The sequence below is a fragment of the Schistocerca gregaria genome, chromosome 6 (assembly GCF_023897955.1).
Source record: "Schistocerca gregaria isolate iqSchGreg1 chromosome 6, iqSchGreg1.2, whole genome shotgun sequence".
Lineage (NCBI taxonomy): Eukaryota > Metazoa > Arthropoda > Insecta > Orthoptera > Acrididae > Schistocerca > Schistocerca gregaria.
This window is the reverse complement of record NC_064925.1, coordinates 359648816-359672794: the sequence shown is the minus strand read 5'-3', so window position 1 is coordinate 359672794 and position 23979 is coordinate 359648816. Positions and strand designations below refer to the sequence as shown.

The 23979-nt window shown below is 43.3% G+C and overlaps 1 protein-coding gene across 1 annotated transcript in view; it reads left to right on the top strand.

Annotated features, from left to right (window-relative positions):
- LOC126278519 (orexin/Hypocretin receptor type 1-like) overlaps window positions 1-23979 on the top strand; it is a 1135944-nt gene that overhangs the window by 19211 nt on the left and 1092754 nt on the right. The gene's annotated exons all lie outside the window — the stretch shown is intronic.

The following is a 23979-nucleotide window of genomic DNA, read 5'->3' as shown; positions in this document are numbered from 1 at the left end:
GTCTGATTGGTTCCATGCCACGACTCGTCGCCGCTGTTATTCGTGCCAAAGGTGGACACACCGCCTGTTAGATAGGTGGTCGTAATGTTCTGGTTGATCAGTGAAGTCTCATACGTAATTTCAGCTTATCTTTACCGTGTAAACCCATTAAGTTTATGTCACAATACTTATGATTTACAGTCCAGAAGAAGTTATAATATTATTATTACTACTGACTGATCCTAATATCTATTGTTAAGAAGTAATTACACATGATGATAAAGTGAAGAAGCATAGAACAACGTCTCAGATATATTGCTGTACGGCTAGAGTATTCTGTCGGTATGGGGATGTATTTACATTACAACTCAATGTACAGTGCATGATGAAACGTAAATTGTACGAATGTTTGCCATTCTTAATCATATCGGCGTGTAGCGAAAGGTAAACCAATCCACAATTTATTTACGCACATCATTCTCACGATCCCTACGTAAGCTGTACAATTTAATCAATTGAGCTGTTGCGGTGTCTTCTTCGATTGCCGGTCCTCTAAATTTACGCTAAACAAACAACGTCGACTTTCTTCGAATGACTGCTACACAAATTCAGTGACAAGTTGCAGTTTTTTTTATGACTAATAGCGATATTACAAACCTAAGGACGAAAAACACTGGGGCGAGTTTCCCAAATAGCTCGTCCTAGCCTCTTGTAGGCGGCTTAGGAGACGGAAGCACTAATTCTGTCAGAACCCATTCAAACTATTTTGAAATTTTCCATTCATCTTCTTTACTAATCCTTCCGATTCCATGCATATCGTTTCTAAGTATGTAAACGATATGGTACGTTCCACGAGCTTACCACCACTCGTATTGTCGTATTTACTTTTATGGTCTTGCTTATGAGCATCATCTTGTACTTCACCTCACATGGACTTATCATCTGGCAAATGAAGTTCATATACTGTTTGTAAAGATGGAGCAGATGTGTAGTTGTGACGCGAAGCACAAAAAGAAATACAATCTTGTAAGTTTCACAACTTTTGCTTAGTAGCATGTGCAGTGGTATCTAGAACATTTTTGTTCTAGATGCTCCGACTAGAATCAGAACATCTGCCTTTCCAGAGACTGAATGGGAATTTATAGAGAGCATTCTCGCTCAGTAGAAACGTTGCATCAAGTGATAAGCAAGCCCCTGCCATTACGTATTACATTTAACGTAGGCTGATGTTTTTCCCCGTTTCCATTGTTTCTTGTAAAGTATTCTGCGAACGAAGCCATGTACTGTCCCTGTGGTGCGGCGGTTAAGGAAATCCGTTCGCATTTGGAGTAGCTGGGGTAATATTACGAAAAATCAGGGCTTTAGCCACCTACAGGCATTGAAACACAACAATGCTGTAGGACGCGAATTTGTGCAGGACCGGAACTCGAACGCCATGCTTCGCTTCTGTAAAACATGGCCTTAATCACCTCGGCCAACCAGACACGCTTTTCGTCCAACCGTCCAACCCAGATTCTCAACACGTCGCGCGCCAAGTTGAAAACACATCTATGTTAGACACCACATATCTAAAAAAACTGTAGTCTAATATCAATCCAAACTTCGTAATCTTCCCTAAATAACTTCCGACGAATGCCGGCTTTCTTCATTAAACTAAATCAGTGTCTTCCTATATGTATGTGGTTGACACGACATGCAGCTGGCGCCATAGTGCATCTCATGGGCGACTGATGTATAACGTGGCATGATTAGTCCATATCACCATATTACACTTTCGGGTCAAGTTCTACTTTTTCTAGATACACTGACAGAGAAAACGAAGAGAAAATCTTATCAAACAACTGGGCAGAAATTTTCTTTCCTCTGTCTTTTATCTTCTGACACACATTTCAGAAAGCTATATTCTTTGTATCTCCCGTTACTTTTCCAATTTAAGTGGAGACTTTGAAAATAATTAATACTCACTCTTATTCTTTCGTAGTTAGTAAAGAGATTTCTATCGTTATATCCGATTTAAGGAGTGGACGCAACACTTTCAAAAGTTTGTTGAGTTATAGGGCTAGGTGACGATCAGTTTGGCTTTAGGAAAAGTAAAGGCAATTCTGACGTTACTGCTAATAATGGAAGCAAGGCTAAAGAAAAATCAAGACACGTTCATAGGATTTGTCTACCTGGAAAAAGAGTTCGACAGTATAAAATGGTGCAAGCTGTTCAAGATTCTGAAAAAAGTAGGGGTAAGCTATAGGGAGAGACGGGTACAACAACCAAGAGGGAATAATAAGAGTGGACGATCAAGAACGAAGTGCTCGTATTAAGAAGGGAGTAAGACAAGGCTGTAGCCTTTCGCCCCTACTCTTCAATCTGTACATTGAGGAAGCAATGATGGAAATAAAAGAAAGGTTCAGGAGTGGAATTAAAATACAAGGTGAAAGGATATCAATGATAAGATTCGCTGATTACATTGCTATCCTGAGTGAAAGTGAAGAAGAATTAAATGATCTGCTGAACGGAATGAACAGTATAATGAGTACACAGTATGGTTTGACAGTAAATCGGAGAAAGACGAAGGTAATGAGAAGTAGTAGAAATGAGAACAGCGAGAAACTTAACATCAGGATTGATGGACACGAAGTCAGTGAAGTTAAGGAATTCTACTACCTTGGTAGTAAAATAACCAATGACAGACAGAGCAAGGAGGACATCAAAAGCAGACTCGCTATGGCAAAAAAGGCATTTCTGGCCAAGAGAAGTCTACTAATATCAAATACCGGCCTTAATTTGAGTAAGAAATTTCTGAGGATGTACGTCTGGAGTATAGCATTGTATGGTAGTGAAACATGGACTGTGGGAAAACCGGAACAGAAGAGAATCGAAGCAATTGAGATGTGGTGCTATAGACGAATGTTGAAAATTAGGTGGACTGATAAGGTAAGGAATGAGGAGATTCTACGTAGAATCGGAGAGGAAAGGAGTATGTGGAAAACATTGATAAGGAGAAGGGACAGGATGATAGGACATCTGCTAAGACATGAGGGAATGACTTCCATGGTACTAGAGGGAGCTGTAGAGGGCAAAAACTGTAGAGGAAGACAGAGATTGGAATACGTCAAGCAAATAATTGAGGACGTAGGTTGCAAGTGCTACTCTGAGATGAAGAGGTTAGCACAGGAAAGGAATTCGTGGCGGGCCGCATCAAACTAGTCAGTAGACTGATGACCAAAAAAAAAAAGGGCCCACACGAATTCTGCATTTTCTGTATTTTGTACTGCGCCATTAAGTCACTTATCTCCATCGAATAATACACCACTATGCGAAATTATCAATGGGGATTTGTTATGCTCTTCCCTCATACATAAACTTGCCAAAGGGAAGAGCAAACCTAAGGAAGAAATATCTCTTTATTGGCCGGCCGGTGTGACCGTGCGGTTCTAGGCGCTTCAGTCTGGAACCGCGTGACCGCTACGATCGCAGGTTCGAATCCTGCCTCGGGCATGAATGTGTGTCATGTCCTTAGGTTAGTTAGGGTTAAGTAGTTCTAAGTTCTAGGGGACTGATGACCATAGATGTTAAGTCCTTGGTGCTCAGAGCCATTTGAACCATTTCTTATTTCTTTATTGAATCGGTATTCTGCAAACTAATATTTGACAACTCCAAATTTAGTACCGTCTAGGAATAAAACGGAACAGTTTCAGTTTTTTCTAATCAATAAATTGAACAATGTGCAAAGGTAGTGAAACAAATACAAAAAACTGGAATTAGTCACAAAACCTTCCACTAAATTTTTTGATGTTCTTGATCGAAATATTTACTTCTTGTCACTAATTTACACATACAAACTATATTTCTGTATTATTATACAAGTAACTTGTAGGCAGTATCTTTAACAGATGCCACTGAGACAGCATTAATTTCATGGCGCAATTAGCTATCGATATCTGTAATGAAAACTAATTACAGTAATCGAAACTGTCAATGAATTTACACTGTTCGAAAAAATCGCAGCAACAAAAAATAACTAATGTAGAGCACTGAAATTTCTAGAATTCATTGGTCCAGGTAACATATTTAGGTGATTAACATTGCAGGATCACAGGTTAATACAGCGCGATGTTAGCCATTGCAAATGGAAACGCTATTACATTAATAACCGGTCTGAGCACTAGAATGTTGAACGCAAGGCTGCCAACGTGCAGTCTTTGTGTTTTAAAAGTGCCGGATGCCGATTTGTCGGACGGAGTTCCATGCCTTTTGCACTTGCTCAATACAGGGACGGTTAATACTGTTTGTGAATGACTCTGAAGATATAGTGCGATGATGTCCTGTGAGTGTGACCGATTGGAGACAGATCTGCTAATCGAGCAGGCCAAGGCAACATATCGGCACTCTGTAAAGAATGTTGGGTTACAACAGAGGCATGTGGATGAGCATTATCCTATTGGAAAACACCCCCTCGAATCCTGCTCGTGAATGACAGCACAGCAGGTGTCGAATCACCAGATTGACGTACAAATTTGCTGTCAGGGTGCATGGGATAACCACGAGAGTGCTCCTGCTGTCATCCGAACTCGCACCCCAAACCATATCTCCATAGCCCCATAGTGTCCGGCACGCTGACAAGGTTGGCTACAAGCCCTCAACTGGCCTCCTCCTAATTAAAACACGATAATCACTGCTGCCGCGGTAGAACCATCTTTCATTAGAAAACACAACAGAGCTCCATCCTGCCCTTCAGTGAGCTCTCGCTTGACACCATTGAAGTCAAAAATGGAGTTTGGTTGGGGTCAAAGAAATGCACGCTACAGAGCCTCTGGCTCGGAGTTGTCCTTCGAGTAACCGATTTGCAGCAGTTAGCTGTGGTGCCTGGTGCTGCTCAAATTGCTGCTGCAGTTGCGATGCGCCGGAGCCATACGCCGAACACGATGGCCTTCCCTCTCGCTAGTGCCACCTGTTCGCCCGGAGCCCGCTCTTCTTGTGACAGCACAGTCTCGTGACCACCGCTGCCATTAATCATGTATACTGGCTACAACTCTGCCAAGTCTTTCTGCGTTATCGCGGAAGGAACATCTAGCTTCTCGTAGCGCCATTATACGTCTTCTTTGAAACTCAGTGACGGTGTGTATAATGGTGTGTTTGTCGCCTTAAAGGTGTTCTCTACTAACATCAACTCACCACGTACAATATCAAAGGTAAGTAACGCTCATGACCGTTTCAGCATGTATTTGAAGTAAACCTGATTTGCATCCTGATTAAATCTGAACAGATCTCATCTTTCAGATGAATAACACACGCCTACCAACTTTCGTTTGTGTAGCATGACCCCTGTTTGGTCTGCGATGTTTTTTCATAAGTGTATTACATTATTGTAGAAAGTTTCTTTGTCTCCATTAGACCATAAACACAATTCTAAACATTACAAAAGTTTCAGAACGATGTTAATGTGTTGGTGAAACACAGTGTAGTCTCCTTCAAACTAGGAAGTGACTTTATGTGGGTTATTATTCATGAACGAAACAGCAATTAATTTTGAAATGAGAACAGTCTACGATAGACATCTTTCTTATTCTTCTACTTATTTTAGTGGGCCTTATCACGCATCTTCACAGGGTCACCATGCAAATTATTGTATTTGCCAACGTTAGAAGTAAATGGTTGCCAAATACCCTTCCTGTGGCCACCCGTTTCGCTTCCGGAACGGAACTTGTGTACCCCAACTCTCCGAGTGTTATGGAATTTTGAAGAGTGCGAACATTTTCTAAATGTTTGCCAATGGTGTAACTGAAGCCACATTCACCAATTCGTAAGCGAAAAACCGCCTAAAAACTAAATTCATGCCGGCACACCGGCCCTCGTCCTTAATCACTTGGCCGGATTCGACCTGGGGCTGTGCGCGACTCTCCAAAGCTGCTTGTTTACTCGCGCGACTATCCATACATCTCAGTATGCTGTACACATGGTGTTCTCTTCATTTTGTAATCTGCAATCTGCTCACACTTATCTTAAGTGTTCAGTTCTTTCAAGTTATGTACATACTGCTCAGCGAGTCTACACGCATATTTGGCACTTTTCTATATCTACACTCCTGGAAATTGAAATAAGAACACCGTGAATTCATTGTCCCAGAAAGGGGAAACTTTATTGACACATTCCTGGGGTCAGATACATCACATGATCACACTGACAGAACCACAGGCACATAGACACAGGCAACAGAGCATGCACAATGTCGGCACTAGTACAGTGTATATCCACCTTTCGCAGCAATGCAGGCTGCTATTCTCCCATGGAGACGATCGTAGAGATGCTGGATGTAGTCCTGTGGAACGGCTTGCCATGCCATTTCCACCTGGCGCCTCAGTTGGACCAGGGTTCGTGCTGGACGTGCAGACCGCGTGAGACGACGCTTCATCCAGTCCCAAACATTCTCAATGGGGGACAGATCCGGAGATCTTGCTGGCCAGGGTAGTTGACTTACACCTTCTAGAGCACGTTGGGTGGCACGGGATACATGCGGACGTGCATTGTCCTGTTGGAACAGCAAGTTCCCTTGCCGGTCTAGGAATGGTAGAACGATGGGTTCGATGACGGTTTGGATGTACCGTGCACTATTCAGTGTCCCCTCGACGATCACCAGAGGTGTACGGCCAGTGTAGGAGATCGCTCCCCACACCATGATGCCGGGTGTTGGCCCTGTGTGCCTCGGTCGTATGCAGTCCTGATTGTGGCGCTCACCTGCACGGCGCCAAACACGCATACGACCATCATTGGCACCAAGGCAGAAGCGACTCTCATCGCTGTAGACGAGACGTCTCCATTCGTCCCTCCATTCACGCCTGTCGCGACACCACTGGAGGCGGGCTGCACGATGTTGGGGCGTGAGCGGAAGACGGCCTATCGGTGTGCGGGACCGTAGCCCAGCTTCATGGAGACGGGTCCTCGCCGATACCCCAGGAGCAACAGTGTCCCTAATTTGCTGGGAAGTGGTGGTGCGGTCCCCTACGGCACTGCGTAGGATCCTATGGTCTTGGCGTGCATCTGTGCGTCGCTGCGGTCCGGTCCCAGGTCGACGGGCACGTGCATCTTCCGCCGACCACTGGCGACAACATCGATGTACTGTGGAGACCTCACGCCCCACATGTTGAGCAATTCGGCGGTACGTCCACCCGGCCTCCAGCATGCCCACTATACGCCCTCGCTCAAAGTCCGTCAACTGCACATACGGTTCACGTCCACGCTGTCGCGGCATGCTACCAGTGTTAAAGACTGCGATGGAGCTCCTATGCCACGGCAAACTGGCTGACACTGACGGCGGCGGTGCACAAATGCTGCGCAGCTAGCGCCATTCGACGGCCAACACCGCGGTTCCTGGTGTGTCCGCTGTGCCGTGCGTGTGATCATTGCTTGTACAGCCCTCTCGCAGTGTCCGGAGCAAGTATGGTGGGTCTGACACACCGGTGTCAATGTGTTCTTTTTTCCATTTCCAGGAGTGTATTTACAAGTTCTTCTCGTGCTGCTTTATGCAGAAATATGCAAACAATTAGCACTGTTTATCTGTGCTTTCTTGCTCTTTGTTGTGGACAATTTCGTACACAATGGTAAGAAGAATTAGGCTACAGGGTGGTGAGACAAATGAAGGAAAGCTGGACGGAAGCCGAGATGATTAGCACAGAACACAGAAGATATACTTAACTTGTATGTCTCAAAGCTTACGAATAATGCAGCAAGAATTAGAATCCAACAACTACGATAGCAACTAGGATGGGGCTCGTTGTGCTAAGCAAGATCGATGGCGTCATGGCTCAGAGGTTTCGAGTGCTAATGGGTTGAGTAGCTGCCGCCGGCGCTCGTAGCTCAGAGCGCTAGAGGCATGGCTCAATGGGCGTCCAGCGTATCCCGTGCAACCACCGTCAGCTTCAGACGGAAACTTGTAGTTCCGTTACTATGACGCTCCTGAGTGATACCACACTCTTTACATGCCATATGACATTAATGCCTGCCCCCTCCCACTCTTTCTCCTCTTTTTTCCTATGTTATTAGTTGAATCTGTTCTAATTCCAACTGTTAATCACTTTACTTGGAATCGGGCATTAGCTGCGCAGTGCGGTTTAGACTATACTCGTTCTTGCGATATGTCTCACCTACCATAGGTTATATACTGTTACCGTCTGCATACCTCAGTCAGTTGGTGCATGTCACTAGCGTTGCGTATGCCATAGTAAGTGTCTGTTTCATCAAATGTCACGTTAGTTTTACTTTAAATGTTTTATGACGAAGCCCTACAGTATTAAGCTACGTCCTTCAATTACACATCTTAACTCGATATTTGTGGCTGAAATGCATTTTGTACTAGACAAGAGCCTTATGACTTCAACCTTTGTCATTCTACGAGTGAGTATGCTTGTCTATAAAAATTTTGTATTTTTTGTTTACTGAATTTGGTTCCTTCTTTGTATGATATTTGTAAATATTTCGTACTTATTTCTTCAGTAGGTTCATTTCTTTCTGAAGAAGACAAATTCAACTGTCGAAACCATGGTAAAGGGATAATAATCTTTTAACTCTGCAACAGATTGATTTATTTTCGTATGCTTTCATATTTGTACATGAACAGTTGCCGAAGTGCAGCTATGTTTAAATTTAAAGCAAAAAATTTTAAATTTTGGAGGTATTCTCATTTTTTTTAAATTAATTATTAGCTTCTAGCATACATACTTTTTATCCATTACGAACTGAAAGGTTTGACAAATACAGAAAAGTAACATCTAAGCTTCAGTATAATTACATTTTAGGACGTATATTTGACTCTGTCTTCTTATTGACATATAGTCGCGAATTAACCAATTGTCTGTATTAAGTCAGTTAATGTCAGTTAATTCAATTAACTGACTTAAGTAAGTTCAACGACCACTTTGCCTTTCAGATTCTGATGTCATCTTGTGCTATAAATCTGAGTAAGATACTGAGTTCCACCTGGTCGTATGTCCAAGAAATGAGTGTAAAGTGGCTTCTAGTGACCAAGTCTCGAGAGCTGATTTAAAAATTTGACACTTTCTTTATCATAGTACATGCACTGAAGCAGGATATGATTTACATTAGTAGTTCTTACTTCATCACAATGACAAAAGGATGTCTCCGCTACGTCCATTCTATTTAAGTCGAGGGGCGGGGGGGGGGGGGGGGGGGGAGATCCGTGATTGAGTCAGATTCTGGATTCTCCCGAACGGCACTATCGGTACTATTATTAAACTTCCTGGCAAATTAAAATTGTGTGCCCGACCGAGACTCGATCTCGGGACCTTTGCCTTTCGCTGGCAAGTGCTCTACCATCTGAGCTACCGAAGCACGACTCACGCCTGGTCCTCACAGCTTTGCTTCTGCCAGTAACTCGTCTATCTCGTCTCCTACCTTCCAAACTTTACAGAAGCTCCCAGGCTGTGGCGAAGCCATGTCTCCGCAATATCCTTTCTTTCAGAAGTGCTAGTTCTGCATGTTTCGCAGGAGAGCTTCTGTAAAGTTTGGAAGGTAGGAGACGAGATACTGGCAGAAGAAAAGCTGCGAGGACCGCGCGTGAGTCGTGCTTCGGTAGCTCAGATAGTAGAGCACTTGCCCGAGAAAGGCAAAGGTCCCGAGTTCGAGTCTCGGTCGGGCACACAGATTTAATCTGCCAGGAAGTTTCATATCAGCGCACACTCCGCTGCAGAGTGAAAATCTCATTCTGGGTGCTATTATTATCCTTGAAGGTCTGGAATTTACAAACGGTGTTTGTATTGACAGCTGTCTACTCCTATCGGTTTTACCTTTTGTTTTCTTTAATTTCCTTAAATTTTCGTTTCCTTCTACCTGTCACGAAAGAATCCCCCCACCTTTTTTTTTAAGAAGTTGTTTGTGTGTGGGAGTTTTACATCCATATGTGTTCCACTGCTAACTGAGTCTCTCTCTGGAAGATCTGCTAGCTAGAAGGGTGTTTAATGCCAGAATGAGATTTAGTCGATACAGTTCTGCTGACCAGTCTTCTTTGCTTGATCTGGTAGGTCGAGAACGTTCCTGTTCACATAAATAACTGATTTTAGAGCACTTTGGGAGTCAGCGATTCCTGCTCTTTTTTCTGTCATATGCAGTATAGGTGAAAACTGTCTTTGCCGGAACAAGCGGTATATACTGCAGGAATATTATGACAACAGCTGTGATTCATATAGGAACACTGAAACGACTTCACTTCAGTATATTTTACTTTGTAGGTATTTGCAGGATTCGCAGCGGTTGTGGATATGAAGCTTCCGTTTCCTCAAATTTCTGAAATTCCCGGTTTCAGAGACCATTTTATCAGTGAATGGTTGTATCTGCCTCTATTTTTAAAATATTACAATATTTTCACTCTAGTAAGGTGCATTATGTGAGTCGGAAGTGTACTGATGTAACGTAATGCAAGCATCCATGGCCTTATTTTAATTGTTTAATTTGGTATGTCTGTCGTTCTCGTAAGTGCGCTTTATAGCGTGGAATCAGTATTATTAAATAACAGGAAGTATGTTTTTTATTTTTATTTATTTTACTTTATTTTTTAGAGGGGCAGTCACTTCTATACTGCTCTTTGTGACTAATTTTTCCTTTCAACCATGCTTTGGCGGGTTGATTTCTTAAAAATGGAATGAGGCTTAATTTTAATTAAGTACTATTCAATCCCCTCAGACCTGAGCACTAAAGTTGTCTTAATTTTATTCTTGAGAACTACCGCAATAAGAGGACTAAATAAAAAATTTCCCTGCAAAAATTAATTTAGCAGCACAAAAAATCATAACTGGGGACCTAGAACTGGCATCAGACTGCATTCAAGAATATTCCGCCGCAACGGGCGCTGCTAAGGGCAACACTCATCTCGCAAAACTTTCTGCAAACGTGACGTCAATCGACAATCGGCAATCGATGCAGCTGGCGCCATATTCATTTTGGGTTATTTAGATGTTTTCTATTATAGCTTGCAGTATGCTGTCTCAAAGCAACGGCACACCGGAAATTTATCACGCACGCGTCACCGTTATCATTAAATATCAGTTAATAACGCATCAACGATATAAGCCTTCAAGAGAAACTATAATAACCAACCAGGAGACTGAAGTCGGAATACCAAGCATTAGCAAAATGCATAATGTTGTGTTTTACATAGCGAAACGATGGAAGTGCGTGTCTTCCTACACGTTTTAGGACTCCAAGTGAATGTGCAGCAAATATCTTCTGCAATATTCGATGTTATTTACATTTCCGACTGATTAGAGAATGGGGGCTGAAAAAATTATTTTGCGACTTATGAGTGTTTTATTAGGCAGATATCTTAGAGGACAGCTTTAATTGCTGCAGCTGAAACGAGTACCAATAAAATTCAAGTTCTTCCCTCTCATAAATATTTGGCTGTTTATGTCCGAACATATGGCAATTCTTGAGCTTGTGGTTAGACAGGAACCGAACAGGGCAGCTTGAAGTGCTGCGACCGAAACGAGCAGCAATAAAATTCATATCCATCGTTCCCATAAATATTTGGGTGTTTATTTCCGAATATGTGACGATTTCAGAGTGTGTTTTCAGATAGGAACCTAAAAGGGCTTAAACTGATGAGAGTGGAAAGAGGAGCAGTAATATTCATATTCTTTGTTGCTACAAATTCAATGGAAGTTCCTGGGAGGGGGGGGGGGGGGGGTTGTCGATATTACATGTGACGTCAAAAAGACGTCACGTCGACAGGAAGTCCTGTGAGATTAATGTTTCCCCCGCCGATAACAAAAACAAAGAATACTGAATGAAAATCAGAGAGCACAGTTCGTCTCAGCTCTTTATGACACTCATTGACATCACGAGAGGTTTTTTCGTGTGGACTCTGTGCGATGGTGTGTCTGAAACATTTTCCTCAGCCACCCATAAGAAAACCGCGCGATTTCAACGCTGGGCGTCCGGGTTGTGAACACCACAATGGTGTCAAAGAAGTGATGAAATGTTGGTGTGAGGAAGTGCGACGAACTTGCCATTGCGTGATACAACCACGGTTGCGTTGGGCAAAATGTGGTGAAATTTGGTGTCAATATGACAACACTGATCCACTTTACACCTCACATGAAATTTGAGCTTTGGCCTTTTCTTCACATGTGTCGACACTTCGCTGTACTTCGCGGAGCCTGAAGGTCACGTTGCGAATCATCTCTCTTTTGTACATTTACCGAGGGAGGCTGTAGGCACTTTTTAGCAAAATTTAAAACTCATACGTCAATATGGGAGACAATTATGGGATTTCGGAAATGCAATCCTTTAATTCTGTGACTTTGTGCATAAAAGAGGAGCGAGAGTCAATAATTCTATCGACGGTATGGGATGCAAATGTGGAAATACACTGGCACAAGCTACTGACGAAGGGTGGATTGTAGCTGCCTGGCACCCGGGAATGAGGATCTCGCAACTGACAAAGTTGGCCGGCCGTTCCTCTGCTACAGACATGATGTGGTTGCAGGATGGTGAAGCGACGAGCAGGCGAGAAGCTGTCGGACACCCACGCATCAAGTCGGACGTTTGCCCTCTGTGTAAAGGAGGATAGGCAGATCTGACTACAGGGTACAGTGTAACAAGTGTTTCATATTATTTATTTACACGTCAAGGCTTTCAGGAACAAATTGAGGAGCAAATCTCAAAGGTCATGGAACGTGTCAGTACACGAAATTACAACATAAAAGTAATAACAGATCAAATAAAATGTTTATGAATCCGAAAAAAGTCGAGCCATAAGCTTAAGTAAACGCAATCAACATTACATCTTTCAGTCCATGCTGTTGAAAGTAGTTTCCACAGCAGACAACTCCTACGTGTTGCCGGCCGCGGTGGTCTCGCGGTTCTGGGCGCGCAGTCCGGAACCGTGCGACTGCTACGGTCGCAGGTTCGAATCCTGCCTCGGACATGGATGTGTGTGATGTCCTTAGGTTAGTTAGGTTTAAGTAGTTCTAAGTTCTAGGGGACTAATGACCACAGCAGTTGAGTCCCATAGTGCTCAGAGCCATTTGAACCATTTTCCTACGTGTTCCCGTGTTGACCTAAAGATATTGTCAATTAAGACTGCAATGAGTGCTAGAGCAACGATATTGGACCGAGAATCAATGGAAACTTATTACATGGCCGGATGAACATTTCCTGTTACATCTGGTTGATGATCATGTCTGTACATGCCCTCAACCACACTATTGGTTACTTGAAGCTTGTACTTCACTACGAAAGCAGGCCGCTAGAGGCAATACTAAGATAGGGAGAAAAATCACCTGGGCATCTGTGGGACCTGTGGTTGTAACTGAAGGCAAGGCACAATGAAGCTGGGGACTGAATAATCTTTACTCCGTCCTTTCATGCTTGCATGTTTGGCATCTTCCAACAGGATAACTGTGTCTCAACTTCAGAATTGTGCTAATCATGGATGGGTTACCAAATTCGTTCTGATATGAACTCGATAGAAGAAACACTATTGGGCAAGAGCTCCGCACCCTTAAACCAACCGCCGGTAATTTACAAGAGTTGCGTGACTGGTGAAGAGAATCCACTGATCAAAGTTCCATCCCAGTTTTTCCTTTGCCTCGCCCCCCCCCCCCCCCCCCCACATCACTCCCACTTGTCAGAACTGTAAAACTCGAAGACAAGGAGACGAGTTAAAAACGACTAGACGTTAACTCCAGTCGACGAAAGAGGACAGGAGAGAGCTAAAAACAGGGACGTGGAGAAAGATGTATAAAATACGCCACATAGAAATGGAGATACTGGTCTAGAGATACAAACAATCCTGTTGGAAGAACATCCGCTACTGACCATTATAGGAGAGGTTGGGAATACCGCTTCAGTTGTAAATTTCTTTGTCACACGACCCATTTCGGACTGTTATAAGCCCATCTTCAAGTGTCGCAGCTGTGCTGTGGTCCCCAAGCGCCGCGTGTACCAAGCGGCTGTGCTGCCTAAAAGCGGAGAAGAAGGAGTCCCTGCAGGGCATAGGCAGCACACCGCGCCTGGTACACCCGGCGCTCGGGGACAACAGCACAGCTACGACACCTGAGAATGGGCTTATAACAGTCGGAAATGGGTCGTGTGAAAATAAATTTACAACTGAAGGGGTATTTTCACCCTCTGCTGAACTTAAGATGTCCTTCGCCATATTGCTCCGGCGGACGAAATGTAAAAAGCCCGCGCGGCGTACGCTAAAACGGCCGATAACTCAGACGCCAAACACAAATGATAACGTAACTGGCTAAAAAAAAGGCATTCCGTCAGGAAATCGCCGACTGTTACAGGTTGTGGGCATTGATTACGAAGTGGTGGGGGAGCACCACTTAGCAAATGGCAATAGCTAAAAAAGACAGTGCCCGATGCGCAACGTAGCTAAAATGATTTCGTCACGGCGAGAGGGCCGAGAGGACGTCGTCCAAGGCGTTAAGAGAGACTTAATCACCCGGAGTTTGTCCCCATCAAGGAAGGACCAGTGGTGGTGCCAAATTGACACCACTTGCTGACACAGAAATCATTGGGGGGGGGGGGGGTTGTAAGAACTAGCAGGCTGAGGTACAAGGACTGCAGCTTTGGCAGCATATACGTCACAGTGGCTCCATCAAGAGTGAGCAAGTGACAACTTTCCTGGACCCGCTGCACTAAGGGATGGACGGTGTGCAGCAAACAGAGGCTTTGAAGGGCAGTCGGAGCGGATGACGCAATTGAAAAGTCTTTTTCGCCAAATGTACTGCGTGGTCCAATACAGGGCGAAGACCTCTGCTGTAAATACTGAGCAGTGTTGTAGAGGCCGATACCAAAAAACGTCAGCACCAATGAGGAAGGCACACACGACACAACGGTCAGTCCGAGAACCATCAGTGTACACAGAGGTACTATCGCGAAGTTCCGTGCGAAGATCGTGAAACTGAAGGTGATAGAGCGAGGCTGGAGCAGTGTCCTTAGGAAGCGAATGAAGGCCAAGGTGAACACGGGCCGCCGCACGAAGCCAAGGTGGTGAAACGTTCACACTCATCGGGAAAGTGGCAGGTAGCGTGAAGTTAAGCTACCCGAGCAAGAGCTGAAAGAGAACTCCAGGAGGTAACAGAGGGGAGGGACGATCGCCACACTGGCGATCATAGGAGTCATCGACCAAGAAGTCGTTGGATGGGTGTCACTCATGGCAGACAAATGACACGCATATCAGCTGATGAGAAAGTCACGGCTGTAGCACAGTGGTAGTTCATCAGCTTCAGCATGCAGACTCTCAACCGGGCTAGTGTAAAAGGTGCCAGTGGCCAAACGGATGCCATGATGGTGGATAGGATTGAGGCGGCGTAAGGGGGCGGAAGTACAGATGCATAAACGAAACACTCACAGTTGAGTTTCGAACGAATAAGGGACCGGTACAAATGGAGGAGGGTGGTTCGATCTGGTCCTCAGGAAGTACCACTGGGGACACGTAGGACACTTAGAGACCGTAACACACGTGGGAGGACCATGCTTCCTATCGAGCATGAGCCACAGGAATTTCGTAGTTTCCACGAACAGAAGAGTAACAGGCCCTAGAGGAAAAAGAATGGAACCTGGTAGAAGGGAGGCAGGATTCGGTTACGATTGTGGACGGGGCCGTAATCAGTTACTTTCCGTTTCCTTTTGCAATTACACATATTTATTTTGAAACGGTAATTCCAGACTCAACAATAAACAAGGAAATCACACGTTATTAATGAAGGAATAAACAGCTGTGTAATTAATACTTCTTACAGTGCTTTACAATTTACCAAATGGGCGTAAATACACACACAGCAAACAATGTTTTAAAAATAAGTCAATGTGATCCCAATTGGAATTGTAAGGCTGAAGGCCTTTAACGCCAAGAAGGGAATTATAAAAAAATTAACAAACGTACTGCAAAACCGCAATGCAATAGCGAAGTTAATTTAAAAAGACAGACAACTGATCACCAAACGGGTGAGACAAAATGATTGTAAACTTGGTAGCACAATCATTTAAACCTTCTATAACGCCAAGAATGGCAAGTCTATAAAAAATTAGAAACATACAATAAAACAGCAAATACAATAATAAAACTCAAGAGCCAGTCACAGCCGGTGCACCAGGAATCGACCTCTGAGTAGGTCTGGCATAAAAAAAAAAAACCATTTCGAGCGATGAGATAAGCAGCCAAGAGTTGCACTCACTTCAGAATATGGTAAGTCAGACTAGTGTGAGTCTAACGAATGAGTAATGATAATCTTTCTGAGGCTACCTGACGACCAATAAACCAAAGCAAAGATGTAAAAATACACCAAAGCCGGAACCAGCTGTCTGGATTCCGCCCAGACAATACTGTGCTTAGAGTTGCTAGAACAAGAAAGAAATCACTACCACCAGAATAGAAGAATCGCTGTCAAAATACTTGCCTCATCGGACATCAGCGGCAAGGCGAGGAAACGTCACCGCCGTTACATACACTAACCTCCAGAGCAGGTAACTGGGGTGTTGGCGACCACAAGGCAGGAAAAATACCACTGGTTGAACTCGACAAACAGTAACAAACTGAACGCAATAAACAGTATTTAGAAGACCAGGAAAGCTAATGAGATCCGCCTTCCCCAAGCACTCCACTAGCTGCTCTTCACCTCTCAACACTATGAGTAGCAACACGAACCTAAGTCACTGGAGAATCGCAAGGTCTCACAATGGTGGAGTTTTCTCTACTTGAATCTAAATTCACTCAACTTAAAACTTTTAGGATCCGGTTTACGACGAGGTCGTGCACCCTCGTAACCACAGGCCTTCGATCTGGCAGTCCATGAACGCCGCCAGCAGTCCCAGCGTGTTCTCGCTCCCTGGGGACCTGACTCCTCCTGAGTCCCCAACCGAACTCTACACTGACTCGACCCGGAAGGACAACGACATTGCCTCAAATATAGGGCCACAGTTACTAAATATCGATAAACGCCGCTGCTGCCACTAGCATACAGGCAAAGCTTGCGAAACGAAGTGGCGCCAGTGAACACAAGAGAAGACAAACCACCGCAACCATGTCAACTAAACGATACGGTCTGGCCTCCAAAGAGGTCGGAAACCTACAAATAGCACCAACGCGAGCCGCAGCACTGCTCGAGGAAACCAACTGCGCCGCCAGAAATCCATACAAACGAGTTTGTTATTGGATACACGAAAGCTATTGTCGATGCTCCGTGAGTAAAGACGATAGAGACATCGCTGAAGAGCCGCTCAAAGAGACAGGTCCATGGAGCACTACAACAGACAGCATAATCGTCAATGGTAAGTGAGTTGGAGATTTCTGGGGGGAGGCAGGCCATTATAGGGCTAATGGTGATAGCAAGGAGGACGACCGTCAGAACGGAACCCTGGGGCACAACTTTTCCTGGAAAAAGGTATCTGACAAGGCAGAACGCACACATACCTTGAAAACTCGGTCTTTCAAAAATTCCTGAAGGAAAGGGGGCAGGCATCCACGACAGCCTCACGTGTAGAGAGTATGGAGGATACCAATTCTCCAGCAGGTGGCGTAGGCTTTCTCAAATCGAAAAAACACGGCCGCAGTTTGGAATATCCGCAGAAAATCATTTCTGACATGGGTGGGCAAAGTGACGAGATGGTCAACTGCAGAACGGCGCTCTCGAAATCCACACTGTGCAGTGGTTAGTAAACTGCGAGACTCGATCCACCATACCAGCCCGCTATGAATCATACATTTCATCACCTTCCAACCACAGCTGGTGAGAAAAATGGGGATATAACTAGAAGGAAGGTGTTTGTCCTCGCTGGGAGTATGTATGAGAGTGACGGTGGCCTCACGCCAGCGTCTGGGAAACGTGCCGTCGGCCCAGATGCGATTGTACAAATGAAAGAGAAAGAGCTAGCCCGCAAGAGAAAGGTTCTGCAATATCTGAACGTGAACATCGTCCGGCCCTGGAGCAGACGATTGGGATGAAGTGAGAGCGTGATACGGCTCCCTCATAGTAAAGGCGGCATTGTAGCACTCACGATTCTGAGAAGAGAAGGGTATTGCACTGGCCTTTCCATTCGTTTACGATGGAGAAGGCAGGTTGGTAGTTGGTGGATGTCGAAATCTCCGCAAAACAGCGGCCCAATGTGTTGGAGATAGCAGCAGGGAAAAACCCTCTTACACTATCACCACCTCCTTTGTTCTTCTCCGTGACGAGATCATTTTAGCTATGTTCCGTATCGGGCACTGTCTTTTCAGCCATCGCCATTGAAGTGGTGCTCCATCACCACTTTGTGCTCATTGCCCACAACTACACATGATGACATGTAACGTTCTCCAGATATCTGCCAAACCCAAACCCCTCTATTGGATTGCCGCAGCATACAGCGTGTTTGATCACTCCAGATAACCCTTTTCCAGTCGTCCACTGACGAATGGCATCGCTCTGTACATCACCTGAAGCGCTACTTCTCATTTTTTACAAAAATGCGTGGCTTGTGGGGAGATGCTCGACAGTTGTACCTATTCTTTTTGATTCCCTACGCGTAGTTATCGACCTAGCTGGATTTCTGTTAGCACTTTGAAACTAACGAATGATTTGTACCTTTGTTTTCATGCGATTAGTGCATGAGATCTGCGCGGTGTTGTTTAGCTGTAGATGTTTTCACCCGTTGCCACTTCACAATCACATAATTAACAGTCGACGTGACAGCTTTGGAAGAGTTCACATGGTAGTTTTGTTACTTACGTGATATCAAATAACTAATCCATGATCGAAGGCATTGATCTCTACTGGCTGGCATGTTCTGCTATTACTGTTTCTTAGTGTCATCTTTTATATTGAGAGGCCCGCCTCCCTAACGTCCGTCGGTTAATTCCGGGTTAGATAGAAGTGTCCGGATACTTTGGTTAGATCGTATACGTTTACCGCCATTAAACGGTTGGTTATACGCAATGAGTTGTTTAATCCAAAGAACATTGAGATAGGGGTTTGCGATCGAAAAACACGTGTCAAATGGTTCAAATGGCTCTGAGCACTATGGGACTTGAATCTGAGGTCATCAGTCCCCCAGAACTTAGACCTACTTAAACCTAACTAACCTAAGGACATCACACATATCCATGCCCGAGGCAGGATTCGAATCTGCGACCGTAGCGGTCGCGCGGTTCCAGACTGAAGCGGCTAGAACCGCTCGGCCACACCGGATGGCTCAAAAACACATATCCATACAAGTAATGAGAGTGTGGTAAAATTATTGTGAGCAATTCAATGTTTCTATAAAAATAACTAGACTTAATAAAAATATTGTATGCTTTTAATGACGTAATATTAATATAGGATCTTATGGCGCAGTGTTGTATACAGACGGTCAGTTACAACGTTGCCGATCGATATTATATATACCTGCGGCTTCAAATTTGCAGTTTACTCAAATACTCAGTAAATTATTATTTTACGATTATCATCTCGCATGTGTTCTTTAGCAAATTGCGCTGCTATTGTATCCTGAAGGTTTGTAACATGTCACACGTACTAATAGTGTTCTTTCAGTTCATTTTACTGGCATAATTCGGTGTCTTATACGCATATGTATAGCGCTATACTCGTTCTAGATGGGTACCTTTTTTCCTTACATGAAGAATACTGAAAACATATCCTTAATATTTTAAGAATACACAACACAATCTACATCTACATTTAAGTGCCTGGCAGAAGGTTCACCGAACCACCTTCACAATTCTCTATTATTCCAATCTCGTATACCTCGCGGAAAGAATGAACACCTATATCTTTCCGTACGAGCTCTGATTTCCCTTATTTTATATTGGTGATCGTTCCTTCCTATGTAAGTCGGTGTCAACAAAATGTCTTCGCATTCGGAGGAGAAAGTTGGGGATTGGAATTTCGTGAGAAGACTCCGTTGCAACGAAAAACGCCTTTCTTTTAATGATGTCCATCCCAAATCCTGTATAATTTCTGTGACACTCTCTCCCATATTTCTCGATAATACGAAAGAAAGACTGGGACTTACACCAGAAAAGAAATACTAATGATATGCTATAAACACATCGCCGCAACAAGACGTTTGTGTTTCACTGATGGCGGAATGTGAAGAACGAAGGACAATAGCGAAGGTGAGTGATGACCAAGAAAGAAAAGGACGGATTGTCCGGAACAGCGAAATGTGCACATTCAGGATAATAGTAATTCGTGATAACAGAGAACGGGTGCGTTTTGTATATGGCTGACTGCATCTTAGGTATAAATGATACATAAAGATTTTTCAGAATCTGTCTTGTACATATAGAGGCATTTTACTTATAAATCGTCTTGAATTTTTTTGGGTTATCTATGTGGTTCCTTCACTCGTGTATTGGAAATGCGTATGGTTAACCTTCTCGCTTTCGGCCACATTTTTCATGCACTTGACATTTTTGTGGTTGGAATTAACGTACAGATTGATACATTAGTTTCATTTCTACATTGTGAGTTAGGTGGGAATCCTAGTATCGTTGCTTTAACAATCAATTTACTGTATATACCTAACCGTCAATGGGAATGATATTGTTTTGGCAGGGTACACCTTATGAGGTGGCTGGATTAAATCTGCCAGTTTGGCTTTCCTGAAATTGTTTTAAAGTATTTTACATATTTTGTCTTCGTCTCTCACTTCTTACCTGGCTCTGTAACTGGAAAATCTTTCAGCAGTTTGACATAGTTAATTTCAAACGTACATCTGAGGAACGTGCATAACAAATTTTTCTAATCTGCAGCTTTTTTCATCGATTTCCATTTCTCAATGAAATAAGCAATTTGTATCAAATAATATTGAAATTGATCTTTCAATTTCTATCCTATCTCAACGGTTTGAAATAAATTTCATGCTCCGATAGTAGGTTATAAAGCAGTTTCTAAGCCGTAGGAGCTAACGCAGGGCAGAGAAGCTTCTTGCTGCGTATGTGGTGTTGAATTAATAGCGACACCGGACGCTGTGGCTGCACGGAACCTGCTAATTATTAATGAACTGGAGACCTCAACTTTCCGTGATATGGTAACGCTCCGACGGCCGGAGTCAGCTAGGAAGCACGAGGTAGAATACGTTAACATTTATTCATAAACATTCAGCGCTGTGTGATTTTACACTCTGCACAAAGAACATGAATTTCGTAAATTTAGGATAAACAGCTCCGCAAATTAACGGTTGAAAGGTATTAAAGTTGCAAACAAGGCTGCTTATCCAAAGAATTAATTTACGTTAATCGTGGTTCTCTTGCTCTCTGTATTTTCCGAGGAACTTGTGACTTCAATTTTTTATGTCAGAAGCGTCAAACCTTAAGTTCAGAGCTGTGCCAGTTTAAAAATGAGGTATGTCAAAGTAATGTTGTCTTTCTTGCACAGTAGTGGCCGAATTTCGGTATCTGCCGACCATTATTACCTTTATGGAAAAGTATAGCTTGTTTGCTGTAATGTGACGGAATTAATTATGTACACATGTCCACCAATAATTTGATAAAAATCCAGAGACGAAAGTCGCGAGATTTAGTAGACAATCTAAGCAGCCTTCTTAGATTATTAATGATGTTGTTGATGATGGTTTAGCGAAATCATCGGAAGATCAAAACGAATTACAATATAGTTTACACATATACAGAAACTATAACGCACAAGTTGTCAAAATTTGTAATTTATTTGTGTCAAATAAATAATACATTTGTGCAATTGGTGCGTCATAACTTCCGTGCGTACATCGCGGAACAGTGCATCTGTATGGTGCGAAATGCGGCAGTTGTACCTAAACAATAGTAAATTTGAAATTTTACTACTAAGAAAGTTGTGTTAAATTTCAGTCACAAGACAAATCGCTCAAATTTAACGGTTGTAGATTCAAATAAATACCTAGGGATTACAGGTACTAACAACGTAAATTGGAACAATGACAGATAATGTTGCGGGGAAAGCGAACCAAGGTATCGTTTTATTGGCAGAGCCCTTAGAAGACGCAACAAATCCCCTAAAGAAACTACCTTCACTACGTTTGTCCGTCTTCTTCAGAAGTGTTACTCAGGGGAATTGGATGCTTACCACGTAGGATTGACAGAAAACATAGATAAAATTCAAAGAAGGGCGTCTCATTTTGGACTACTGCTAAATAGAGGAATGCATGTCGCAGACCATAGCCATATCTTCATCTACATCCATACTTCGCAAATCACCGTGAAGTCCATCACTGAGGGTACGTCGTATCGTACTAGTTATTAGGACTTCTTCTCTATCCATTTAGGCATGGATCGCGTGAAGAATGTCAAAATACATCTGTGCGCGCTGTGGTTAATCTGATTTTTATCTCACGGTCGCTATTGGTGTGACGTTTAGGAAGCTATACTATATTCCTAGACTCATTATTTAAAGCTGGTTCTTGAAACTTTGTAAGCAGTGTTTATCAAGGTAGCTTACGTCTACCTTCAAGGGCCTGCCTTCTGAGTGTTCTCAACATCTCTGCAACTCGGGTCAGATAAACGAAGAGCGGTTCTAGGCGCTTCAATCTGGAACCGCGCGACTGCTACGGTCGCAGGTTCGAATCCTGCCTCGTGCGTGGATGTGTGTGATGTCCTTAGGTTAGTTAGGTTTAAGTAATTCTAAGTTATAGGGGACCGATGACCTCAGAAGTTAAGTCCTATAATGCTCAGAACCATTTAAACCATCAGATAAACGTGTGACCTTCTCTGTATTTTTCAGTTCCACTGTTAGTGATATCTGGTACGGACCACACAGTCGAGAAATTTTATAGGATAGAGTGCATGAGTGATTTGTAAGCAATCTGATAAGCCAGTTGGGTGGAAATCATTGTAACAATGACGTTTCTCGTTGCGACTAGACCTCTTCACAAAATTTTAGTCACCAGGTTTCTCTTCCGAACGACAAAGTAATTTTCTGAATCACACGTATGTAGTGACAGATGACCAAAGAGAAGTAAGGAGGTTACTCTCCGATGTATTACCACATGTACCGTCATCTGGCTGTCTCCTACTTAATATTTATCATACGTACCTTTCTTCGTCGATTCTGCGAAGAAATTCCTCGTTCCGTACCTTACTGGTCCACCTAATATTCCACCTTCTTCTGTATCACTACATCTCAAACGGTTCGATTTCCTTCTGCCCTGTGTCCATGAATCATCACCATAGAATGCTGTTCTCCAAACGCACATTCTCAGATATTTCTTCCTCAATTTAAAGCTTAGCCAGGAATTTCCTCTTTGCCTGTGTTAGTCTGCTTTTTACCTCCTACTTTCTTCTTCCATCATGGGTCATTTTGCTTACAAGGTATCATAATTCCGTGATCATCAATTTTAATCTTAAGCTTTTCAATATTCTCATTTCTACTACTTCTCATTATCTCTTGTAAATCTTCTTCACTTCCACTCAGGACAGTAGTGTCATCAGCGAATCTTATCACTGATATCCTTGCACCTTGTATTTTAACCACACCCTGGAATCATTCTTTTATATCCGTCATTGCTTCTTAGATGCATAATATGAACGGTAGGGGGTGAAAGGCTACACCCCTGCTTTACATCCATTTTAACCCTAGCACTTCGTTCTTGGTCTTCCAATCTTAATGTTATAACACCAGCTGCGACACAGTCGCGTATACGAACTGTGATCCAATACTGCCAAATGTTTTTTATTCCAGTCTTTGATCACAATATAAATTCTTTTGACGGTGACCGGTTTCAGTCCGTAATGACCATCCTCAGATCTTTTCTACGCCATGTCCTAAAGTGAAACGGCCATAATGGCACCGTCAAAACATATAAATAGTTAGCACAGCATCGTCACATAGTTCTAAAATAAGGTGTAGAATAGGCCACATCGTCCACACAGTCCTTATTGCCCAGTCTTTATTGCAATATTGACTGTGAAAACGATGTGGCCTATTCTACACCTTATTTTAGAACTATGTGACGATGCTGTGCTAACTATTTATATGTTTTGACGGTACCATTATGACCGTTTCACTT